Source organism: Aotus nancymaae, unplaced genomic scaffold (genome assembly GCF_030222135.1).
Source record: "Aotus nancymaae isolate 86718 unplaced genomic scaffold, 86718_ANA_hifiasm-v0.15.2.pri h1tg000007l, whole genome shotgun sequence".
Lineage (NCBI taxonomy): Eukaryota > Metazoa > Chordata > Mammalia > Primates > Aotidae > Aotus > Aotus nancymaae.
In genome coordinates this window covers 40,997,437-41,012,840 of record NW_026988418.1, presented here as the reverse complement: position 1 = coordinate 41,012,840, position 15,404 = coordinate 40,997,437, and the positions used below count along the sequence as shown (strand labels likewise).

General features: G+C 41.1%; 1 pseudogene; it reads left to right on the top strand.

Moving 5' to 3' along the window:
- Positions 1-1,289: 1,289 nt before the first annotated feature.
- Positions 1,290-2,365, top strand: LOC105710251 (omega-amidase NIT2-like; annotated as a pseudogene).
- Positions 2,366-15,404: the final 13,039 nt, after the last annotated feature.

The window sequence follows — 15,404 nt, the reverse complement described above, 5'->3', positions numbered from 1 at the left end:
GTGCCACGTTGAATTCATAGTCAAACACCCCCAGCCGGGTCCTCCGCACCTCTGAGTTTTCCTTTTGCCTATTTCCAGGGCCGAAATTCCTCTCCCAACTTTCAGCAAGTCTCCAAAGTCATTTGCCCCAGCTCTGCCCTTCTTAGTCTCTACAGAGGACCTTGCCTCATATAGTACAAAGAAAATTGAGGCCATTCGGTGTGAAGTGTGCGTTCCCTCAATTCCCCACCTTGTGTTTATTGCATTGTTTTCAGGTCCAGTCCCCTCCAACTATGTTTTTCACAACAAAGCAAAACAGTCTTGAATTATTACCTATGAAATTTCCTCAATTCTTCTCTGCTCTTAGATGCACTGTGATCAGACTTTGCCCCCACACTCTACTGTAATTTCACTTACTGTGCAATTTCAGTAGAGTGAAATCACCGTCATATCTTAATTACCAAATACAAGTAATTCTTTTAGGTCTTTATATTACTTGATCTGCGTTGCCCATTTCATTCTTCTTAAATTTTGTCCTCTTTTGGCTTCCTTACCTCTCCTCTCCCCATCCCCCACCCTACCCCTGGCTAACTGCTACTCTCCAGGAATTTTGTTCACCTATGCTGTTTTTCCTCGCCTAACTTCCCTTCTTACTTAGCTTTGCATATTCTTCCTGCATAACCACATCAACACTCCCGCTTTCACAGACATTGTTCACTACCAAATATCTCCAACTCCAGCTTATTCTTCCAGAAAGGGAATATACTGCAGGAAACTCAAATTGAGACTGAACAAAACTGACCTTATCATTTCTTCTGAATGTATCTTTTTTGTTGTTGTTTTTTACTCCTGATTTCAGTGAATAGGATCACCAAGCACTCCCAGACCAGAGATCGTGGAGTCGTCGTATCAGGCTTTTTCCTTTTCCCTCACCTCTCAAGTCAATTCAGTCCTGAAAACTCCATGTTTCTCAAATTAAGGTTAGCAGATATACTGGGGGAGGAGAGTCTAAGAATTCTTTAGGAAGCTGGGCGCAGTGGCTCACGCCTGTAATCCCAGCACTTTGGGAGGCCAAGGCTGGTGGGTCACCTGTGGTCAGGAGTTCGAGACCAGCCTGGCCAACCCCATCTCTACTAAAAATACAAAAATTAGCTGGGCATGGTGGCACGTGCCTGTAATCCCAGCTACTTGGGAGGCTGAGGCAGAAGAATCGCTTGAACCCAGGAGGCCGAGGTTGCAGTGAGCCGAGATCGTGTCCCTGCACTCTAGCCTGGGCGACAGAATAAGACTGAAAAAAAAAGCTTTAGGATAAACGTTAACATTTTTGTTTTATTTTCTGTGACTTAGAAAAGTAATACAGGGACACCTGCACTCAGCCAGTGCCGCTGCTGGTGCTTCCCGGGAGGGCTATGGCAACTTTCCACTTGGCCGTCATCCAGCTTCAAGTTTCTTTATCAAATCAGATTACAACACTCGGCTTGTAGCCTTGTCCAGGAGACAGCAGTGCAAGGAGCCAAAATAGTTTCTTTGCTGGAATGCTTTAATTCTCCATATGGCACAAAATATTTTCCTGAATATGCAGTGAAAATTCCTGGTAAATCCACACAGAAGCTTTCTGAAGTAGCAAAGGAATACAGCCTCCCTAGAGGCTCCATCCCTGAAGAGGATGCCGGGAAATTATATAACACCTGTGCTGTGTTTGCACCTCATGGAATTTTACTAGTAAAGCACAGACCGGTCCATCTGCTTGACACTGGTGTTCCTGGAAAAATGACATTTCAAGAATCTTAAAAACGTTGAGTCTGGGCGATAGTTTCTCCATATTTTATACTCCCTACTGCAGAATGGGTCTAGGCATCGGCTACGACATCCAGTTTGCAGAGCTTGCACAGATCTATACACAGAGAGGCTGCCAGCTGTTGGTATATCCAGGGGCTTTCAGTTTGACCACTGGACCAGCCCACTGGGAATTGCTTCAGGCTCTTGATAATCAGGTGTATGTGGCCACACTCTCCTGCCCGAGATAACAAAGCCTTCTATGTTGCCTGAGGACACAGCACCATAATGAGCCTTTGCTTTCAGTCTGGCCAAAGCTGGCACTGAAGAAACAATCATGTATTCATACAGACCTGAAGAAGCTGGCTGAAATTCATCAGCAGATCCCCATCTTTTTTTTTCTTTTTTTTCTTTCTTTATTTTTTTAATGGAGACAGGGTTTCACCATATTGGTCAGGCTGGTCTCGAACTCTGAACCTCAGGTGATCTGCCCGCCTCTGCCTCCCAAAGTGCTGGGATTACAGGCGCAAGCCACCTCGCCCGGCCCTAGATCCCTATCTTTAAGCAGAAGCAATCAGACCTCTGTGCAGTGGAGATGAAAAAGCCCTAAAGTTTGTTTTCAGTGTGTCACAAAACAAGAAGATGTGATTCTGCAACATAATCAACTCCCTATTGAATTCTTTAATGAAAATCCTTTTTTAAAATTTCAGCCTTTTCCTTCCCAGGGAGCTCTCTAATGAGATGATAAATCCTCAGCAAGCTGACATTTTCCACACCACATTAAATAGTTAAAAAGGAGCCTGGACCGGAAGAGCTGGCTATGAAGTTCCTTCCATATTTAAGTTGCCTCGGAGCAGTTTGTGAAAGTAGCAGATCTTAGTATCCTGGTGATTGATTCACCTAACACAAATATATTTGTGTCATGAACCTCTTACCCCACTTGCTGGAGTTGGAATCCATTATCTGGAAAACTTGATCTGGTACCATTCTTTTCCTAGCAGTACCTTGAAGTTCCATTTTTGGTCCACAAGTAGCCATAGGACGTAAAGCGATAGATTTTTGGTGTTTGCTAGAGGAGGTGGCAGCCCCTCCCTTCCTAGCAGCCTTTGGGCTCTCTTCAAATTTCAGAAGCAGTTCATCATTCAACCCCAGACCTTCCTGGTCTTTGAAGAAAGACTGGGTCAACAATGACCCCCATGGGAGAAAGGCAGTGGTGGCATATTTTGGTGAAAGCAACTTAGTATGCATCCCTGCAAAAGATTTGATAGGGTCAAGTGTCTGAAAGTCTCCCTTTTTTTTTTTTTTTTGCTTTTTGCCTTTTGCTTTTTCTTCTAGTAAGATTTTCTAGCTCCATAGATAAAGAATCACTGTATCAAGTGATTCTTAGACTTTTTGGTCTCAGAATCCTTTTACACAGTTAAAAATTAAGAACTGGCCGGGCGCGGTGGCGCGTGCCTGTAGTCCCAGGTACTCGGGAGGCTGAGGTGGGAGGATCACTTGAGCCCAGGAGTTCTGGGCTGCAGTGCGCTATGCCGATCGGGTGTCCGCACTAAGTTCAGCATCAATATAGTGACCTCCCGGGAGCGGGGGACCACCAGGTTGCCTAAGGAGGGGTGAACCGGCCCAGCTCGGAAACGGAGCAGGTCAAAACTCCCGTTCTGATCAGTAGTGGGATCGCGCCTGTGAATAGCCACTGCACTCCAGCCTGGGCAACATAGCGAGACCCTGTCTCTTAAAATAAATAAATAAATAAAAAGAACTGAAGTTGGGCACAGTGGCTCATGCCTGTAACTCCAGCACTTTGAGAGGAGGAGGCAGGCCAGGACCTGGCCAACATGATGAAACCCCGTCTCTACTAAAAATACAAAAATGAGCCATACATGGTGGCACATACCTATACTCCCAGCTACTCTGGAGGCTGAGGCATGAGAATTGCTTGAACATGGGAGGCAGAAGTTACAGTAAGCCAAGATTGCACCACTGCACTCCAGCCTAGGCAACAGAGTAAGACTCTGTCTCAAAAAAATAAAAAATACAATTAAAATTTAAAAAAATAAATTAAGGACTGAGGCCCAGCGCAGTGGCTCACGCCTATAATCCTAGCACTTTGGGAGACTGAGGTGGGAGGATAGCTTGAGTCCAGGAGTTCAAGACTAGCCTGGGCAAAGTGGTGAAACTCTGTCTCTACAAAAAAATACAAAAAAAAAAAAAAACAGCCAGGTGTGGTGGTGCAAGCCTGTGATCCCAGCTATTCAGGAGGCTGAGGTGGGAGGATTGCCTGAGTTTGTGAGGCAGAGATTGCAGTGAGCTGAGATTGCGCCACTGTACTCCAGCCTGGGTGACAGAGTGAGACACACACACACACACACACACACACACACACAATTAAGGACTATGTCAGGCATGGTAGCAGGTATCTGTAGTCCTAGCTACCTGGGAGGCTGAAGCCAGAGGAACCCTTGAGTCCAAAACCTTGAGTTCAACCTGAGACCCCATGTCGAAAATGTGTATGTATTATAGGACTACAATGAGTTTTTGTTTATGTATGTTTTTTGTTTTTGAGACAGTCTCCCTCTGTCGCCCAGGCTAGAGTGCAACGGTGCACTCTCAGCTCACCACAACCTCCGCCTTCCAGGTTCAAGCGATTCTCCTGCCTCAGCCTCCTGAGTAGCTGGGATTACAGGCACACAGCACCATGCCTGGCTAATTTTTGTATTTTTAGTAGAGACGGGGTTTCACCATGTTGGTCAGGCTGTTCTCAAACTCCTGACCTTGTGATCCGCCTGCCTCAGCCTCCTAGAGTGCTGGGATTACAGGCGTGAGCCACCGTGCCTGACCGTTTATGTATGTTAACAGCTAGTGGTGGGCTGGTAATCGTTTAACCAGCTATTCATGAAAAAGCCCCAATTTTGCTAATTTTCATTGTGTAAATACTTCACCATAGCTGAGTTCAAACTATCTACATGATACCTCTAAACAGAGTTGGGAGTACACAATCAGCTCTCAGGAGCTGGCATAATAAAGACAGCATATCATTTAACCATTTGGTAAACAGCACTGGGTACTCAAAACAAGAGTGAAAATGACAAATGACTTTTAAATATTTTTAAATTTGTAATTTACACATAACTGTATGGACTTTTTTTTTTTCTTTGAATTTTTTGTAGAGCTGGGATTTCCCTATGTTGCCCAGGCTGGTCTCGAACTCCTGGGCTCAAGCAATTCTCCCACTTCAGCCTCCCAAAGTTTTGGGATTACAGGAGCAAGCCACTGCACCTGGCCTATACTGACTTTTTTTTTAATTAAGTGTACAATTTGGTAAATTCTGACATATATATAGTGATAAACCACTTCAATAAAGATAATGTAAACATTTTACCACTCCCTCCCCAAAAACTAATATAATATATTCTGGTTCATCTGAATAACTCCTTGGAAATAGGATACTACCACAGAGCTTCGGGGCTCAAATTTGCCTTCATGGTTATGATTGTTATAGCACTAAATAGCATTACATTCATTGTCTTGGGCTAATCAGAAAAGAGTAGAGAAAAACCTGTAATACTAAGCAAATGATGCATTCCCATCAAGTGAATGCCAAATGACTTCACAATACATGATATTAATAAAGAGTTCACAGCTATTTGACTAAAGAAAAGTAGAGTCTTCAGGTTGAAGGGGAATAAGAGTTAAAAGAAAAAAAAGAAGAGTAGGGGCCGGGCTCCGTGGCTCATGCCTGCAATCCCAGCACTTTGGGAGGCCGAGGCGGGTGGATCACGAGGTCAGGAAATCGAGACCATCCTGGCTAACACAGTGAAACCCCGTCTCTACTAAAAAAAAATTAGCCGGGCATGGTGGTACGTGCCTGTAGTCTCAGCTACTCAGGAGGCTGAGGCAGGAGAATCGCTTGAACCCAGGAGGCAGAGGTTGCAGTGAGCCAAGTTTGCGCCATTGCATTCCAGCCTGGTGACAGAATGAGACTCCATCTCAAAAAAAAAGAAGAGAAGTGAATCATCATAAGGTACGTGGAAGGTACATTATCAATATCTGGGAGCAAATGACATAACATCAGAAGGTGTGAAACTAAGAAAAACTTCAAAGAGAAGAATATCTTTCAATAGTCTCAAAATATCAAATGAAGAGGGCAATGTATTGACATAGGGTGGAAAGGTTGGATTCTATAATCTTCTGTGTTCGTTTAATTTCTAAATTCTATTTTTTTCTTACTTAGAAAGTGAAAGTTCCCCTCAAGGGCTATGTCAAGTTCACTTTTGATGTAAAATCTCACTTAAGGAAGCAGCTCTATTAGGCATGCTCACACAGGAAACAAATGGTACATTCAAGTTAAGGTATTTGGTGATGGTTTAATAAAGAGACTGGGCAGGTGGTGGTCAGAGAGCAAGCATAACAGTAGTACTCCAGGGCTATTTCTTTTTCTTTCCTTTCCTTTTCTTTTTTTTTTTTTTTTTTTTTGAGACAAAGTTTCACGCTTGTTGCTCAGGTTGGAGTGCAGTGTCATGATTTCAGCTCACTGCAACCTCGGCCTCCCAGGTGCAAGCCATTCTCTTGCCTCAGCCTCCCAAGTAGCTGGGATTACAGGCATGCACCACCAGCCCTGGCTAATTTTTGTATTTTTAGTAGAAACGAGGCTTCACCATGTTGGTCAGCCTGGTACGAGCTCCTGACCTCAGATGATCAACCTGCCTCTCACTCCCAAAGTGCTGGGATTACAGGCACCAGCCACCACGCCCACCCCCCAGGGCTGTTTCTATCCCCAAATCCAAAGAGATGAAGAATTAAAAAGTTCTGTAGAGAGAGTCATTTTAAGAGGAACTATCATATATGTTTGAAGGAAACATGTAGGCCGAGGCAATCTAGAAGGAAAACACTTGGGGAAATTAATAACCTGATCCAATATTACCCTTACAGCTGGGCAGAGGTTCTACTCTGGCGTTCCTTCAGCTGCATACCACCCAAGGCAGGGAGCCCACAGGGGCAAGGGGGAATGGCCACCCGGAATTCATGCCCTCCTTTCTAGACCACATTCTACATACCCAGGATCCCTGATTTCCCTGCCCCAATGGCCCCCACCCTGCCTCCCGAATGTTCATAGGCTTCACCAGGGTCCAGGCAGCCAGCATCCCTATGTCTGAGGGATGGCTAAGGAGCAGCTCTTTGCCAGGGTGGTAAAGTGGGGATTAGGGAAGGACAGAATAAAGCTGGATAGAAAAAGAATGGGGTAGGCTGCAGGCAGAGACCTGTTTCTTCCCATGTTCCTATCTTCCAGTGTGGAACTAATGAATTGGAGAACTCTAAATTTGAACTTGTCCATTCAGATCACTATGAAGATATATTGGCCAAAATAGAAATATAAAACATATATTATTTGATAGGTCATTATCAAGCAGTTTTAAATAGTTAGGCATATAGTATCTGGGTCTCTATTTGTACTCTTGCCCCAGGTTCCACAAATATGCCTACCAACCTCATCCAGTCCCACCCTCAGATTACCTACCTAGACTCAACATTGAATTAAACCCAAGGCCAGAGGGAATGGAGTCTGCTGATATGGCTCAGGCTGCAGCTGCCTCCAGGAGAAAGGAGAGTGTTGGAGATTGGATCTAGAGATGTAAATAGAAACACCTGGCATACCAGCCCACCTAGTCTCTCATTTTTCTGAATTCCTAACACACATCTACTATACTAAAAACAGTTATTTACAACAAAGATTTTTTTGTATATATGCTGACTTTTTTCACATATGGTAAATTATGAAATCCAACGAGATAAGTCCTTGATGATAGAAACCATGTTTCCTATTCCTCTTCGATATCCTGTCCAGATTCTCCCATAGTATTATATATATAACATATGTCAGTAAATATAATTGGATAACATTATTAACCTTTGTTACTGTTTAAGATAAATTAAAAACAAAAGTATTAGGTCTGCAATGTATATCTAGGTCTAGAATTCAACCCATGTTATTGATCCACAATATTTCCACTTACTATTTGGTGCTCCTAACAACCTTAAAGCATCAACTAAAAAATCAAGCATGAGTCATCAAAAATTCTATGATTAGTGTCTGCCAAAAGCAATATTATCTTGTTTCTAAGAAAGTGTCTATGAGAAGCTATAAATGAATCATAAGATAAATTTACTAACTTGTTTTTCCCAGCAAATATAGCCTCCACTTACAACATGTAACATTAGGAGTTCTGAAGAAACACACACTGATCGCCTCCCTCTATGCCCCACTCTCCATTATGTATGTATCCAGTAAGCAAATACTTGGGAGAAAATAAACACAGGATTTGTTAAACCATATGCAGTTTTCCCAGGGACTAAAGATAGCATGTTTTATAGTTGCATGGCAACAATGAACAACTGAAGGTGGCAAATGGGGGAGGAAATCACTCTTAGCTGAAATTCAAACAAATTTTATTGTGAGTAATTGGCAATAGAGAAATGGAAAATGAAGAGGAAAAGGAGGTGGGGTGATAGAAGGGGAAGAATAAATTTAATAATAAGGATACGTAGGTGTTCCTTGAGCACCTACTGTGTATCTGGCTTAGTGCTCAGTATTTTTCATGCATTATCTCATCTGTGTATACTTAGAGGAAACCCTCTGGCATGGACTCCAGTTACTCCACATCTCCAAGGTTATGGTAAATAAACACTGAAGAGGAAAGAACAAATGTGAATAGTAAGCCAATTTAGTTAAACATTAGTTCTACAATAACATAAATATGGAAAAACTGCATGAGGTTTAAAGCACAGCCACATTCAAAGGTCACACATTTTAATCATTCAAGCACTGTATACAAAACTGAAAAATAGTAATTGGCTGATATACAAGCCCTTGATGACTCTTTCAGAGTTGAGCAAATAATTTCTTTTAGGCCAGGCACGGTGGCTTATGTCTGTAATCCCAGCACTTTGGGAGTCCAAGGCTGGTGGATCACCTGAGGCCAGCAGTTGGAGACCAGCCTGATCAACATGGTGAAACCCTGTTTCTACTAAAAATATAAAAATTAGCCTGGTGTGGTGGTGGGCGCCTGTAATCCCAGCTACTTGGGAGGCTAAGGCAGGAGAATCACTTGAACCCGGGAGGCAGAGATTGCAATGAGCCAAGATTCTGCCATTGCATTGCACTCCAGCTGGGCAACAAGAGTGAAACTCCATCTCAAAAAACAAAAGAAAAGGAATAATTTTTTTATACAGACCGAAAATCCTGCATCAACAAATATTTTCAATGAAAAGAATAACCTAAAACTTTAGAAGATAATCATTACAGTGATTTTAAGGCCAAGATATAGCAATAACAAAAAGTTATATAATGTCTTTAAGAAAAAAGAAACATTCATATAAGAGTAGAAATTTTTGAATAATTCTATTATAGACCAAAAACATGAAACCTGGAGTCAATCTTCCTTCCATTTGCTGGGGTAAGGGGGAGGTAAAAGATTGTCAACACCTGCAAGTCATTAGTTGGTAATGAAATAATTTTCTCCAACTGTTTCATTTTAAACTTGAAATAAATGCAAATTGTAGGTTCCCAAACACAGCCAAATATTTTTCATTTTCTTCCTCAGTTATATCAGAAAAAGTATGCTAGTAAATGTTATCCAAAAATATTTTGCCACATTTGGTAATTAATTTTAGAACACTGAACTTACCCAGTATATTTTTTTAAATTAAGAATTTGACCTGAAAACCATTATTAAAATATAACCGTAATAGTTCAATATAACATAATAAAGGTTTTGCTGTAATTTTAGCAGAAGCAGGGCTGAAGTTTATATCTGCCAACCAAAATGCAGAGAATGTTGATTTACATGGACTACAGATGACGTGGAAATCCAAATAAAATTTTTTGCTGGGCATTCTGCGTTCTATTTTTCTTTCAAAATTCAAGTAAACAAATTGAAATGATGATGTATCATTTTTCTGTACTTTCCACAACTATTATAATTGAAGGAAGCTGTTCAGTATACCAATTAAGAGCATGAGTTTTAGACTGACCCAAGAGACCCAGTTCAAGTCATTGTACTATTTATACAATGGTAATTGACTATGATCTTAGGCAAATCTTTTCATCTCTCTTGGTTAATTTTTCATACTTTAAAGATATTTAGTTCTTTTTTTTTTTTTCTTTTTTTTGAGACGGAGTTTTGCTCCTGTTACCCAGGCTGGAGTGCAATGGCGCGATCTCGGCTCACCGCAACCTCCGCCTCCTGGATTCAGGCAATTCTCCTGCCTCAGCCTCCTGAGTAGCTGGGATTACAGGCACGCGCCACCGTGCCCAGCTAATTTTTTGTATTTTTAGTAGAGACGGGATTTCACCATGTTGACCAGGATGGTCTCGATCTCATGACCTCGTGATCCACCCACCTCGGCCTCCCAAAGTGCTGGGATTACAGGCGTGAGAAGATATTTAGTTCTTATGGCTAAAATGAATATTGCCTGAAACATACTATAAATATACTTGTATTGTATATCGGGTAGCATACTACCTACCACATAATAAATGATTTAAAATATTAGTTATTATTACACAGTAGACGTTCGTAATGAAAATGAATGACATACTCTCTAAGATCCTGTAGTATCTTCTTTTCTTTTCTTTTTTTTTTTTTTTGAGGCAGGGTCTCGCTATGTCATCCAGGTTGTGTGCAGTAGCACAAACATGGCTCACTGCAGCCATGAACTCCTGGGTTCAAATGATCCTCCCGCCCCAGCCTCCTGAGTAGCTGGGACCACAGGTGCGTGCCACCATGCCTGGCCAATTTTTTTATATTTTATTTTTTGTAGAGATGGGGGATCTCACCATGTTGCCCAAGCTGGATGTAATATCTTCTGAATCAAGTACATGCTCTGTTTGTTATCATACTTTTCATATGGCATATTTCATTGTACTCTTAATCATTGAAAGTAGGCTATCAGAAGGTGGCATATATTTAAGTTGTTCAAAAATAATGAATCACATGTTCTAATTCAAGCATTTTGGACTAAGAAAAGTTTATTTAAATCGTGAATAAAAGTTATAAAAGAAATGTTAAAAACACATGCAATCATTTTGCTGTATAGTCGGAAATTTCAACAACTGGTATGCTAATCACATTTTTAATCTGTTTATTAAATCAAGTCCTTAAGTACATTTACTTGACAAATATCTCAAGTTATCAACTAAACTATCACTCTGTGATATACTATATTTAATATTTAATTCAGAATAGTCTAGTTTTCTAAAATTATTCCAATTCATTGTGTTTCAAAAACATTTTATATAATCTACCTCCTTGGACATCTTTCTTAAAATATCAACAAATTAATTTCACAAAATGTCTACTATTTCAATTATCCAGCATAAATTAGACAAACATTTGTTAAGAAATTGTTTTCTTTCAGGAGGATCTGTCTACTCTGAACTTCAAAAAGAAAAAAGAAAAAGAAATTGTTTTCTATAAGGACTGACCTAAATTTGGCGGAAGGAAAGTTAAAGTTAATTTTCAAGGAGGTTCAATCTAATGAGGAAGATTAACATAATTATTAATTATGCAAGGCGATTACAAAGAAATAAACAGAATAATAAAATTACTGAGGGCCAGGCGCGGTGGCTCACGCCTGTAATCCTAGCACTTTGGGAGGCCAAGGCGGGCGGATCACGAGGTCAAGAGATCGAGACCATCTTGGACAACATGGTGAAACCCCATCTCTACTAAAAATACAAAAATTAGCTGGGCGTGGTGGCTTATGCCTGTAGTCCCAGCTACTTGGGACTCTGAGGCAGGAGAATTGCTCGAACCCAGGAGGCGTAGGTTGCAGTGAGCCAAGATCACGCCACTGTACTCCAGCCTGGAGCCTGGTGACAGTGAGACTCTGTCTCAAAAAATAAAATAAAATTACTGGTTCTCAAAAGCATCACGAATGTCTCACATATGAGCTGGACCTTGATTCTGACAAACAGAAGATGGGAGTAGAATGAGAACCACATGAAGAGAAAAATTGTTAAGCCTTCTTTCTTGCAGAGGCTAAACATAAGTAGATGGTTTATATATGACTTACAAACAAGCCTAGAGTTGGAGTTTCAACATGTAAAACAGAAAAGGTAAGCTGATATCAGATTATAAACAGTCATAAATACTAAGAAGAGTTTGAATTTTATTTTTAGCCATTGATAATAACCAGTTATGTGGTTACTGCAGAACACCAGACCAGCAATGAGTAAACCCAGTTAGAGCTCTGCTACCCATTAAGTTGTGGCAAGTCATTTACCAGCATTAGGCACCATTTTTCTCACTTGTTCAAAAAAGAAATTACCAAAACCTGAGTGTTTGGCTGAATGACGTGATTATTTTATATACAAGAGTAATATAATTCTGTGATTCAATATACAACTATGGAACCATAACTTTTTATCATTTAGGGTCATTTAGAAGGTGACAATGGATTCTTTCTTCTTAAATAGAAAATCTAGAATTTTTCTGTCCTATGATTGTTAAAATATAATTTAGTTTTGCTGACATCAGGCTCTAAGTTTGTTACAAACAAACATTTTCTTTCTAGGGATTAAATCACATTTATCTTCCCTCCCAAAAATTTATCCCATTCTCTGCCATTATAGTACTTTCTTCTCTGCCAAGATTTTAAACACTTTGAAAAAATCCAGAGAGACATAAAAATTTAAAGCGAAGTACCTGGCATTTAATAAGTGCTAAATACTTGTTGAAATGAGGTTTTTTTCCCTACTTCTCAATTCTATTTCTAACTTTAACACAAGCCCTTTATTTTCTTAACAGAATCATTTGGATTGTCTTCCAACTAGTCTTATTTCTCCTATCCTGTATTTTTTGTATCCATCTGCTATATGTCTACCTGTGAGTGATCTTAGTTAACTTAAATCTGATTGTTAGTCTCCTGTTTAAAACTACTTGTTGGCCAGGCACAGTGGCTCACACCTGTAATCCCAGCACTTTGGGAAGCCAAGGTGGGCGGATCACCTGAAGTCTCAAGTTCAAGACCAGCCTGGCCAACATGGTGAAACCCCCCATCTCTAATAAAAATTCAAAAAAAAAAAATAGCCAGGTGTAGTGATGGGTGCCTATAATCCCAGCTATTCAGGAGGCTGAGGCATGAGACTCTCTTGAACCCAGGAGGCAGAGGTTGCAGTGAGCTGAGATCATGCCACTGCACTCCAGCCTGAGCGACAGAGCGAGACTCTGTCTCAAAAAAAAAAACTATTTGTTTTCTGTAGTTCTCAAAGTATAGTTCCCAAATCAGCACTATCAGCATCACCCAAGAACTTTTTTGTAAATAGAAAATCTCCAATCCCACCCCAAACCCACAATCCATGTTTTAGCAAGTCTCCCAGGACTCTGATGCACACTAAAGTTTGGGAACTACTGGGTTATAGGATAAAATACAAATACCTAGGATAGCATACATTCAGCACTGGTTCCCCATGCATTTCTCTACCTCTCCCCCAAATCAAATGATACGCTTTAGCTCTATTACAGTGCTGGAAGTTCCTAAACACAACTGTGCCCTTTGCTCATGGAACTCCTGGAAAGCACCTTCACCAACATGGCAGCCTGAGATTTTCCTGCTCATTTTTCAAAATTCACTCAAGATTATCTGAAGTATTGTGGCAGATATAGCTATATGGAGCTTCTGACAAATCCTAATAGGAGAATCTGGGTGCAGATTCCTAGGATTTTGGAGTAAGCTATGTCCTCTGCTGCCAACAGCTTTTTCACATTGAAAAGCAGCTCCTGACTTGCTGGTGAGTTCTGGGAGAGACTGACAACTTCATGACAGGTTACCAAGTGATTATGTGACCAGAGCTATTCCTCAACCAAATCTTGAAGTTGAAACATGCACTCCATTATTTACTATGAATTATATGGCCAGGAGCAGTGGCTCATGCCTGTAATCCCAGCACTTTGGGAGGCCAAGGCAGGCGGATCACCTGAGGTCGAGAGTTCAAGACCAGCCTGACCAACATGGAGAAACCCCATCTCTATTTAAAATACGAAATTAGCCAGACATAGTGGCGCATGCCTGTAATCCCAGCTACTTGGGAGGCTGAGGCAGGAGAATCGCTTGAACCTGGGAATCAAAGCTTGCGGTGAGCTGAGATTGGTCCATTGCACTCCAGCCTGGGCAACAAGAGCGAAACTCTGTCTCAAAAAAAAAAAAAAATGAATGATATATGCAAGACAGGACCTAGGTAATGACTAGTTCATAAAAGAGAAAACAGACAGGCCTGCTCTGCACATAACGCTGGCACAGCCAGAAATAGACAGCTACTACACTTATGGGTGGTGGTAACAGGAAATTCCCCCTAATACGGAGAACTTACAGCAGTTCATTTGTCCACTTTGAAAGAAAAATGGTCTGGTATCTGTTTACCTTGGCCACATTTCCCTTGATCCTCTAGCTGATAAGGTACATTGGGTCTGCAACAAGGACCCTAGCCGAATCAGTGAGTTAGGAGAATCAGTGGGCTTAGGAAATGAGCCCAGGGGCACCCCAGGCACCACCTAAATACCGCTGATCATTCTGGTTTGCTACTTACACATCAGGCAACTCCTGTGTCAGAGTTTTTACTTTAAATCCTTAGTAAGAAGACTCCTTGGGAGAGGAATATACCAGCCCAAGGGTTTTGGAGAGGAAAGAGGAGAAGGAATGGATATCCAAGGACTACAAGTCAGTCTACGTTTGTTTCCATCAACGCTTCTTGCCACCAAGGCTTTTGCACTGAAAATACTTGGCAGTATCAGCATGCACATCCTGGGCTTTTGTCTCCAATTTTGGCAGTGAAGCTGCAGGCAATATCTGTTACAAGGTGATTCTGGAAAAAGACAAGAGCAGACTTAAAAAGCTTTCCTCCAACTAACCTTCTCACCAGCCTCCCACCCATCAACCCTAACACTCAAACCAGTTCAAAACAGCCTTAAATCGCCACAAGAATTCCTAGCTTCCATCTAGCTCTATAGTTTCTACAGGGCTGATTATGAGACAGGGAGCTTGCTACTCCCGCTGCTTTCCTATCTTGGCCAGGAACCAGAAACTCTCAAATTCTCATGCAACATACTTAGCATATAGTTTGTTAAATTTTTAACTAATATTGAATGAATAAATTCTGGCAACTGAATTCTGAAACCAGAATTCTAAGTCCACTTTCAAATAAAGAGATGCTATGACTAACAATAACTAATATTTGTTATTGAGCCAAACACTATTATAGGTGCTTATTTCTTTAAAAGAGGTAATACATGTAATAAATGAAACAACTATGACTTCCTTCTGTGTTCTGTAAGAAATAAGAAAAAGAAACATTCCTCTTTATAATAACCACATGCAACTGAAGAGCTTAATATGCATAATGATTTACCTAATAGGTCTAATATCTTCCAAATATATTCAGTCAACTAATATTCTGATTTTTTGCTTTTTTTTTTTTTTTTTTTTTTGAGACGGAGTCTCGCTCTTGTTACCCAGGCTGGAGTGCAATGGCGCGATCTCGGCTCACCGCAACCTCCGCCTCCTGGGTTCAGGCAATTCTCCTGCCTCAGCCTCCTGAGTAGCTGGGATTACAGGCACGCGCCACCGTGCCCAGCTAATTTTTTTTTGTATTAATA